Consider the following 10349-nt stretch of genomic DNA (forward strand, 5'->3'; position numbering starts at 1 on the left):
AGACAGTGTCTATATTTTAGAACTACACATACTCTATGAGACCAAAGGAAAAAAGGTTTATTTGTTCTGGAACTGAAATTTTCTGTAGTGCATAATCTAATTCAATCGATCTGTATAGCTCATTTGAACAACTGAAACACAGGGAGCACAGAATAAGAAAGAGGTCCTTTAATCCTGTATAGATTATTGCAATGCCTGGAAACATCCTACAGTATATTAAGCAGATAATCAAAAAGTATTGGTAAAGTCTCCTGAGGAAGGGGAGAAAGACTATGGAACTATTAAACCTTACCATCAGGGAATCCCCTGATAATGTGTCAAACTTGAGGGATACACAAATCAATAGGCCATGCCCTCGATCATGAGGCTTACTCTTGTGTAGCTTATGTAGGTAGCAGAGAAGCTTAGACTACCTACAGGCATGCCTAAGAGTTACTTCTGGAGGACCTCTGTTGTTGCCCAGATGTGGCCTCAGTCTCTCTAAGCCTAACTCTGCAAGTGAAATCATTGCCCTCCCCCCTATGTGGGACATGACATCCAGGGGTGAAAGTCTTCCTGGTGACGTGGGAGATGACTCCCAAGGAGGAATCCAGACCTGGCACTGTGGGATCAACAATTCCATCCTGAACAAATGGGGGAAAAGAAGTGTAATTAATAAAGTATCAGTGGCAGAGAGAGTTCAAATAGAGTCGAGAGACTACTCTGGAGGTTGCTCGTACACAAGCTTCAGGTAGACCGTGCTACCTATCATAACCTGCCAACCCCCAACCAGGACCATTCCAGCCAATCCTGAAGAACACCTAGGGCAATATATATTATCACACAAGGGTTCCAGGTGCTAGAGTAACTTTCCAGAAACCTACAACCTCCAAATGGGTCCCTGGACCAGATAAGTCCTGAAACCTAGAGGGCCCAGCCTCTCCAGAACATCAGATAGTTCCATCTCCCTATAGCCCAAACAACCCCAATGAGAGGTATGGAAAGATCAAAGGTGATGGTGGAATGATAAGTGGAAAATAGGACTTAACAAATGAATATGAATGTTGAATAATTAAATTAGTATCTCTTTTAGTCTCCAGTATTTTAGAGCAGCTAGAAGTAAAAACCTAAAATTGTGAAATGTAACCCATGTCAAAGCCTGAAATGTGTTCTACAACTGATTGTGGTGCTGTGCTTGGAAATTTATAGCATTTTAATATATATGCTATTGTTCACAAAAAAAAGAAGGAAAAAAAGTTGATTGTGATGATAAAAAAGTATTTAATATATGTAGAATGGAATTATATGTTAATGTTTTTGTTTGTTCTTAATTTTTTAAATTAATAAATAAAAAAAGTCAATGGAAAAAAAAGTATTTAAGCCCTCTAGCCTCCTATATTCTGGAGTAGCTAGAAGGAAAAATATGAGAGGCTCGTATGGTAGTCCATGGCAAACTCTGGGTTCTATCCTGTAACCACTTTTTGAAGAGTACTTTGAAAACTATTGCCTTTTTATTTCTTTGCTTTGTATATATGTTATATTATTACAATTAAAAAAGTTTAAAAAAACAATTAAAAAATATATCATTGAAGGAGATTTAAAAAGACCTAAATAAATGTAAAGACATCCCACATTCATGGATTGGAAGACTTAAAATTGTTAAGATTGGATTCTCCCCAAATTGATCTACAGATTCAAGCAATCTCTTTCAAAATTCCCATTGGTTTCTTTACAGAAATTGACAAGCTGATCCTAAAGTTCATACTAAAATCCAAGGGATCCAGAATACCAAAACACGACCGAAAAGAGAAGAACAAAATTAGAGCACTCACATTTCCCAATTTCAAAACTTACTGCAAACTATAGTAAACAAACAGTGAGTTATCAGCATAATGATAGACATACAGATTGAGGATATTGAATTGAGAGTCCTGGGAAAAAAACCTTACATTTATGGCATTTGTGGTCAATTGATATTCCACAACTGTCCCAAGACCACTCAATGAGGATAAAACAACAAATGGTGTTGGGACACTGACGGTTTGAAACTGTTGTGTACTTAAAAAAAAAAAAAAAAAAAAAAAAAAAGCCAAATTCTTTAATCTTCGTTCGGTATTGCTGGGTGGGATCTTTTTTATTGTTTCCATGGAGATGTGACCCATTGAATTGTGATTGTTTCCATAGAGACGTGTCTCCACCTATTCAAGGTGGGGTTGCTTACTGGAGCCCTTGAAGAGGGAACCATTTTGGAAAGAGCCAATGGAGCCCACACAGCCAGAGACCTTTGGAGATTCATAAGGAAAACACCCCTAGGGAAACCACTGAATAAAACTTATGAAATGAGGAAGGAAAGCTAGCAGATATTGCCATGTGACCTCCCAGCTGAGAGATGGGTCCAGAAGCCAGAGACCCCAGCAGATGCCAATCATGTGCCTTTCCAGCTGACAGAAGTGTCCCAGACCCATTTACCTTTCTTGAATCAAGGTATGTTCCCCTGGATGTCTTAGTTTGGACATTTTTATAGCCTAATAACTGGAAATTTGCAACTTAATAAATTCCCATTTAAAAGTCTTTCTGTTTCTAGTATATTGCATTCTGGCAGCTTACAAACTAAAACAAACACCTACATATCCACATTCAAAAGAATAAAGTTAGACCCCTACCTCACACCATTTACTCAAACTAGAGCAAAGAACTAAAAAAATTAACTCAAACTGGATCAAAAAACTAAAATTAAGAACTAAAACCATAAAATTCTAGAAGAAAATACAGGTATAAATTATAGCCATGGGCTAGACAATGCTTTCTTTTTTGAAAATATTTTTATCATGCGATATGACATATATACAAAAAAAGCAATAGATTTTAGAGTACTATTTTAACAAATAGCTATAGAAGAGATTTCAAAGTTTGGAATGTGTTATACTTCTAAAATTTCAGGTTTCTCCTTCTAGCTGCTCCAAGACACTGGAGAATAAAAAGAAATATCAATATAATGATTCAGCAATCACACTGATTTGTTAAATTCTAACTTGTCTGTTATAACTCATCCTCCTTTGCTCCTGCATCCAGTCTTTAGTGATATTTGGGTTGTGACCATTCTAACTTTTTCATGTTGAAAAGGGGTGTCAACAACATAGGATAGGAGGATGGAATAGCAGATGTTCTGGAGAGGCTGGCCCCTCTGGGCTTCAGGACTTATCTGGCCTAGGAACCATTTTAAGGTTTTAGGTTTCTACAAAGTAAACTTGGTGCATGAAGTTTTTCCAGAATCTCAGATAGAGCCTTGGGTGTTCAGGAATGATGTTGGTTGGGGTTTGGCAAACTGTGGCAATCAGCAATATCTAGCTTAAGCTTGCATAAGAGTAGCCTGCAGAATAACCCCTTGATTCCATTAGAACTTGCTTAGCCACTGATACCTTATTTTGTTGCATTTCTTTTCCCCCTTTTCGTCCAGAAACCATTGTCAATTTCACAATGCCAGGGCTAGGTTCATCCCTGGGAGTCATGTCCCACATTGTCACAGAGACTGTTATAGCTGGATTTTCTCAAACAACCAACTTTTAGTTTTGTTAATTTTTCTATTGTTTTTTGTTGTTGCAGTTGTTCTTCAGTTTGTTTCTCCAGCAATTTCTTCTTTGACCCACGGATTATTTCAGACTGTTGTTTAATCTCCATGTATTTGTGAAAGTTCTGTTTCTTTGGTGGTTATTAATTTCCAGTTTCATTCCGTTGTGGTCAGAAAAAGTGCTTTGAATAATTTCAATGTTATTAAATTCATAGAGACCTGTTTTGTGTCCCAGCATATGATCTATCTTGGAACATTTCCATGAGCACTAGAGAAGAATATATATACTGGTGTTTTGGGGTATAATGATCTATATATTTCTGTTAAGTCTAATTCATTTATCAAATTGTTTAAGTTCTCTATTTCCTGTTGATTCTCTGTCTGGTTGTTCTATCTATAGAGGACAGTGGTGCATTGAAGTCTCCCACTATTAGTGTTTAATCATCTATTGCTCCCTACAGTTTTGCTGATGTTTGTCTCATGTACTTTGGAGCTCCTTGATTGGGAGCATAAACATTTATGATTGCTATTTCTTCTTGATGAATTGTCTCTTTTATTAATATGTAGTGTCCTTCCCTGTCTATAATGACATCTTTACATTTAAGGTCTATTTTGTCTGATATTAGTATAACTACACTTGTTTCCTTTTAGTTACAGTTTGCATAGAAGATCTTTTCCCATCCTTTTACTTTCAATCTATTTGTGTCCTTGGGTCTAAGATGAATCTCTTGTAAGCTGCATATAGATGGATCATGTTTTTCAATCCATTCTGCCAATCTATATCTTTTAATGGTGAGTTTAGTCCATTAACATTTATATTTATTAATGTAAGAGCAGTTCTTGAGTCTACCATCTTCTCCTTCAATTTTTATTTGTCAGATCTACATATTCTCTTTCCTCTTTCTCTTTTTATCCTTTAAGTTACCTTTACTGATACTCTTCAGTTCTGCACCCTTCTCCAGACCTCCCTCTTCTGTCTTTTTTTTTTTTTTTTAAACCAACTGAACTTTTTAGTATTTGTTGTAGGGTAGATCTCTTGTTGACAAATTCTCTTAGCCTTTGTTTGTCTGAGAAGATTTAATCTCCCCCCTTAAGTTTAAAGTACAACGTGGCTGTATAAAGAATTCTTGGCTGGAAGTCTTTCTTGTTCAGGATCTTAAATATATTATATCACTGCCTTCTCGCCTCCATGTGCCTATTGAGTAGTCCAAACTCAATCTTCTGTAGTTTCCCTTGTATGTAATGATTCACTTTTCTCTTTCTGTTTTCAGGAATTTCTGCTTCTCTTCAACATTTGACAATTTGGTAAGTATGTGTCTTGGAGTTCTTTGGGATTCTTTGATTTGCATATTTATGTCTTTTATAAGAATTGGGAAGTTTCCCACCATCATCTCTTCAACTAACTCTCCTAGACCTTTACTCTTCTCTTTTCCATGTGGGACACTGATGATTCTTGTATTTGTGCTTTTCATGTGGTCAATCATTTCCCTGAAATCCTGTTCCAGCTCTTCCATCTTTCTTGCCATTTGCTCTTTTGTGCACTCAAGTTCAATTGTCCTTTCTTCTAGTTCACTTATTTTTTCTTTTGCATGTTCAAATCTGCTATTGTGTACTCTAGCACATTTTTAATTTGGTCTACAGTATCTCTGATCTCAGTGAGGCCTACTATTTTTCTATTAATTCTTTCAAATTCTTCTTTATGGTCGTCTGGTGTCTTTTTTTTTTTTTTTAAAGAGCCCATTCCGCTTTATTTACAACATGTAGGCTGTCTGTACAGCTAGCCAATATTATTAAAAACAAAGGAGGTGAATGAGAGAAATGTCACCTTTCTGCTTTTCTTCCTCCCTCAGTCAGGCTCTGGTACTCCACCTTTGAGCGGCCATACCCAAAAGGGGAAGCCCAAAATTTAAAAATACAACCGATGTAGAACAAAATAAACAGGGAGACAGGGAGAAGAAAAGATGAGGAAGGGGTGGTGCTCTATTTACACTAGAGTTTATAGACAACTGCCTCATCCCATCCCAATTTCAACCCTGGCCCAGAAAGCGAGGCAGGAATTTTGTGTCTAGGGACCCAGACAGCCTCCAACCCCAACTGCTATGGATCCAAATTCTGGTGTCTTCTTAATATCCTTTATGTCATTATGAACAACATCCAAATTCTGAGTCCCCTCTGGTGTTTTAATTTGGTCATTTGGCTAGGCCATGTCTGCTTGAATGCTTTGTAATTTCCTTTTATGTTTGGGGAATTTGATTATATTTATAAGGTTGCTTTGCAAGTTGGTTTCCTTCACTCCTCTAAGGTTTTGTATTTGCTTAGGTTTGTGTTGGAGGTTCCCTGTTGCACTTGGTTTGCCAGTAATTCCCTACCAAACTAAGGCTCATCGGATCTCAGGGAGGGGATGCAATTCTACTTGAGGCTTCCCAACAGATGGACATTCTTGAGCCACCTCTTCCTTGCAGGCCTGCCTTTCCCCAACTTGAGGCCATCTGAACAGAATAGAGACCCAATGTGATGTTTGCCAGGGCCGCCAACCCTGGGCTGGAGGTTGAGCAGTGCCCACCTCAGCAGGACTCCACCTATGGGCCCAGTGGGTCTTGGGCCCCCAGGTTCCCACGTGGGATGACCTTGGGCTGTGGGGCTGGGTATTTCAGCTGCTCCTGCCCACAGCCAGCCCAGAAATGCTTGGTGGCTGGTCCCAGCCCACAGGAGTAGCTGGTTCCAGTGCATGGTGGGCAGCTGGTCACAATGGGCAGCTGGGTCTGCTTCTGGGTTCCTCATGGGAACTCCTGGCTGTGGAGCTGTGTGGGAAGGTCTCCCAAGCTAGCTGTGAGGGTAGACTGGGGTGGAGGATGGTCTGCTCCTTCAGACCCACACTTCCCTACAGGCTGCCCTTTGCCTTCAGTGGGGTCATGCCTGAGCTCACCTAGCCCATTCTCTCCATCTCAATTTCTCCACTTATTCAGGAGAAGCTATATAATGTAGGAGACCTTCTCTGCTCATTTGCACGATGGGACTACAGTCCCAGTCATTTTTCTGTCCCTTCTCCCATTGTTCCACAGAGCAGTAGTGAACTCAGCCTATCCTATTCTGCCATCTTCCCAGAAGTCAATGGTTTCTTAGATATAACATGAAAAGTTTCAAAAAGCAGTAAAAAACTAGATGCATTGGACTTCATAAAAATTAAAAGTTTTTGTGCATCAAAGGACATTATCAAGAATGCAAAAAGAGTACACGCTCGGGCTCTACCACACCCAACATGGCAGCAGCCTTGGCTACCTGTTAGCCCCGCCACTCTGTGACACAGCACTGTCACCTGACCCGGCTGTAGGGCTGAGAAGACACAAAGGAAGTGGCTGTCACCAAAACCAGAAACTCTGTTGCTGGCGGGCCCCTCAAAATTGCTGTGACGCCACCCCCTGCCCCACCATGCCAACTGAGAAGAGCCTCAAGCAGCGCCACACCTTCGAACAAAGAGTGGAAGATATCTGACTTATCCAAGAGCAGCATCAAATCTGTTCTAAATTTGCTAGCTGCCGGAATGCAATATGCCAGAAGCAGAATGGCTTTTTAAAAGGGGAATTTAATCAATTGCTAGTTTATAGTTCTAAGACCGAGAAAATGTCCCAAGTAAAACAAGTCTATAGAAATGTCCAATCTAAGGCATTCAGGGAAAGATACCTTGGTTCAAGAAAGCTGATGAGGTTCAGGGTTTATCTCTCAAGCGAGAAGGCACATGGTGAACAGTCAGGGCTTCTCTTTCAGCTGGAAGGACACGTGGTGAACACGGTGTCATCTGCTACCTTTCTCTCCTGGCTTCCAGCTTCATGAAGCTCCCCAGGAGGCATTTTCCTTCTTCATCTCCAAAGGTCGCTGGCTGGTGGACTCTGTAATTCTCATGGTTATGTTGTTCTGCTCTCTCAGAATCTCCCCCATTCTCCAAAATGTTTTCTCTTTTATAGGATTCCAGTAAACTAATCAAGACCCACCTGGAATGGGTGGAGATAATCTCCACCTAATCCAGTTTAACAATGACTCTTGATTGATTCACATCTCCAGGGGGATGATCTAATTAAAGTTTCAAACATACAGTACTGAATAGGGATTAGAATATCCGTTGCTCCCACAAGGCTGATTAGGATTAAAACATGGCTTTTCTAGGGTACATAAACCTTTTCAAACCAGCACACTACCAAAATTCCAGTGATAAAAGAAAGACGCAAAGGTGAGAAGCAGCTTCCTGTCCTAGATAAGACCAAGTGCCTCGTACTAGATCACGGAAACATGAGTGAACTAATCAAAATAATTAGATGGCACCTGCTGCCGAATGCCAACCAAGTGAATGGACACAGCATGGTGGGCGTCTGCACGCCCATCTCCAAAGTCTACGAGAGGGAGAAGGATGGAGATGGCTTCCTGTATATGGTCTATGCCTGTCAGCATAGACATTTGGGATGAAATTGTTGGTGTAAGCCTGGCAGAAGCATCTATTCTAGAATTTTTTAAACCCTTACACCAAGGCAATAAAAGGGGGTGGGGTGTATGTTACCAACTGAGGTTGATCAGTCATTTAACCACAGTTCACCAAAACAGCCTTGTTTCCACCCAGGGGTCGTAGGAAGCTGTTTTTGTATTCCAAGCAGAAAAACTGAGCTCCAAACAAGCACATTCAGTTCTGGAAAACTCTTATTATTTAACGTAGAGCATGTCGTTTTCAAATTTTACAAGTTTAGAACGAAAATACTTTACATTTTAAGTTGCCATTAAAAGAGACCTTTGAGTTATTTTAATGCACTTTTTTTTTTTTTACCCCAACAGGAACTTGCAATTCGAGCAGTAACTCAAAGGCCCTGAGAGGTGCTGTCATCTCGTTAGGTGCCGAGCCTGCGGCCTTTCTATGGAGGGCTGTCCATGCAGCTGGGGAGACCTCCTGGGAAGACCTTTCAGCACAGCTTGTCAGCATCCCCCCCCAACAATGGCTGGGGCAAAGCAGGTGCGTGGGGGTGCATACAGACCACCCCATCTACGTCTCTGGTTCCCACAAAGGCATATCCCGCGTCAGGTCTCCTCCAGTGTTAGGAAACATTAAGCTGCTGCGTCTTTGGTTCGTTCTCTGGATAGTTACTTGGAGAAAAACAACATAGCTTTATAGACATCTTGACTCAGAATTTTGGCCTGTCTTCTAAAAAGGCTGCGCGAAAAAGGGAGCAGCATTTTTTATTTTGGATTTCCTCTGAGAACTTAAAACTAGTACCCGCTTTGGTAAATAAGCAAGAATTGTATTGCTTTCATTTGGACAGTGGTAGAAACTAAAAGTCAAGCATTAAAATGAAGATGTACACCCTTCACCTTTTGGCTTAAAGTTATAGATGATTCATGTTATCTGTTAAATGCGCAACTAAAATAGGCTGTTAGATTTTTCTCACATTTTGTAAGAGCACTATTAGGGGAAATCACCATCAGAATTCTCCCACTCTTAAATGCGTGTCAGTTGTGAAGAAAATGCAGAGAAGGAGACCATAGCTCTTTACAAATACTAATGTCAAGAATTAAACATCTTCCATCTTGTACCTAGCATAGGTGACTTGAGGCCCCCTTATATTTGCATGGAGTTTTACCAGGAAGTGTTTTTGCGGGTGTGTCCCAGAACAATCCCAGATCCGTCAGCTCAGATGTCTGTGCAGCAGGTCTGTTTACACTGCTAATGGTCCACATTGCGTCTGTCTACACTACTAACTCCGACTCTGTATATTTTGTACCACACGATGTAAATTCTCAATCAGCCTGTCTTGTTCAGATTGTGTATATCATTATATCTGACATTCTTGTAACTGCTGTGTGATCAATAAGATTCTTATAATACTGCTTTAAAAAAGAAAAGATACCATGCTGAGAGGAGCGATTTCTAACCCATATTAATGGATTGTCGCTTTATTTATAGGCTCTTGAAGACAAGTATGCTTTTAATGAACTAAAGTAAATAAAGACACAACTAAAAACTGTAAAAAAAAGAACGCAAAAAGTCAACCCACAGGATCATAGGATGGGAGAAAATGTCCACAAGTCACACATCTGATAAGGGTCTGATATAAAGTATATATGAAGAACAACTCAACAATTTAAAAATGAGTGAAAATTTGAATAGACATTTCTCCAAAGATGCACAAATGGCCAAAAGCCCATGAAAAACTGCTGAATAACATTAGTCATTAAGGAAATGCAAATAAAAACCAAAATGGGCAGCGACTTCATACCTGCTAGGGTGACTATAACAGTAATTCTTTAAAGAGCAGAAAATCGCAAGTATTGAGGATGACGTGGAGAAATTATCACCTTTGTACATTCCTGGTGGGGGTGTAAAATGGTGCAGCTGCTGTGGAAATCAGTTTGGCAGCTCTTCATAAAGTTAGTCAGAGTTATCATATGACCCGGCAATCCCACAACTAGATAGAAACCCCAAAGATTTGAAAACAGGGACTCAGACAGATGCTTGCATCATTATTCTCAGAGCCCAAAGGAGGAAGCAGCCCACGTCTCCTTGCACAGAAAAATGGATAAACAAAATGCAATCTGTCCACATAATGGAATATTATTCAGCTGTTAATGAATGAAGTTCCAACACATGTGCCAAGATGGCTGAACTTTGGAGACATTGTATAGAGTGAAATAAACCAGACGCCAAAGGACAAATACCATATGATCTCACTTATATGAAATATCTAGAATAAACAAATTTACAGAGATAGAAGATGGATTAGAAGTGAGCAGGGGTTGGGGAGGTGGAGGAGGAAGGAGAGTTCCT

The 10349-nt window shown here is 39.9% G+C and overlaps 1 pseudogene; it reads left to right on the forward strand.

Annotated features, from left to right (window-relative positions):
* Window positions 1–6976: 6976 nt before the first annotated feature.
* LOC143685842 (microtubule-associated protein 1 light chain 3 beta-like) lies at window positions 6977–8019 on the forward strand (annotated as a pseudogene).
* The last annotated feature ends 2330 nt before the right edge of the window (window positions 8020–10349 follow it).

This window comes from Tamandua tetradactyla, chromosome 6 (genome assembly GCF_023851605.1).
Source record: "Tamandua tetradactyla isolate mTamTet1 chromosome 6, mTamTet1.pri, whole genome shotgun sequence".
NCBI lineage: Eukaryota > Metazoa > Chordata > Mammalia > Pilosa > Myrmecophagidae > Tamandua > Tamandua tetradactyla.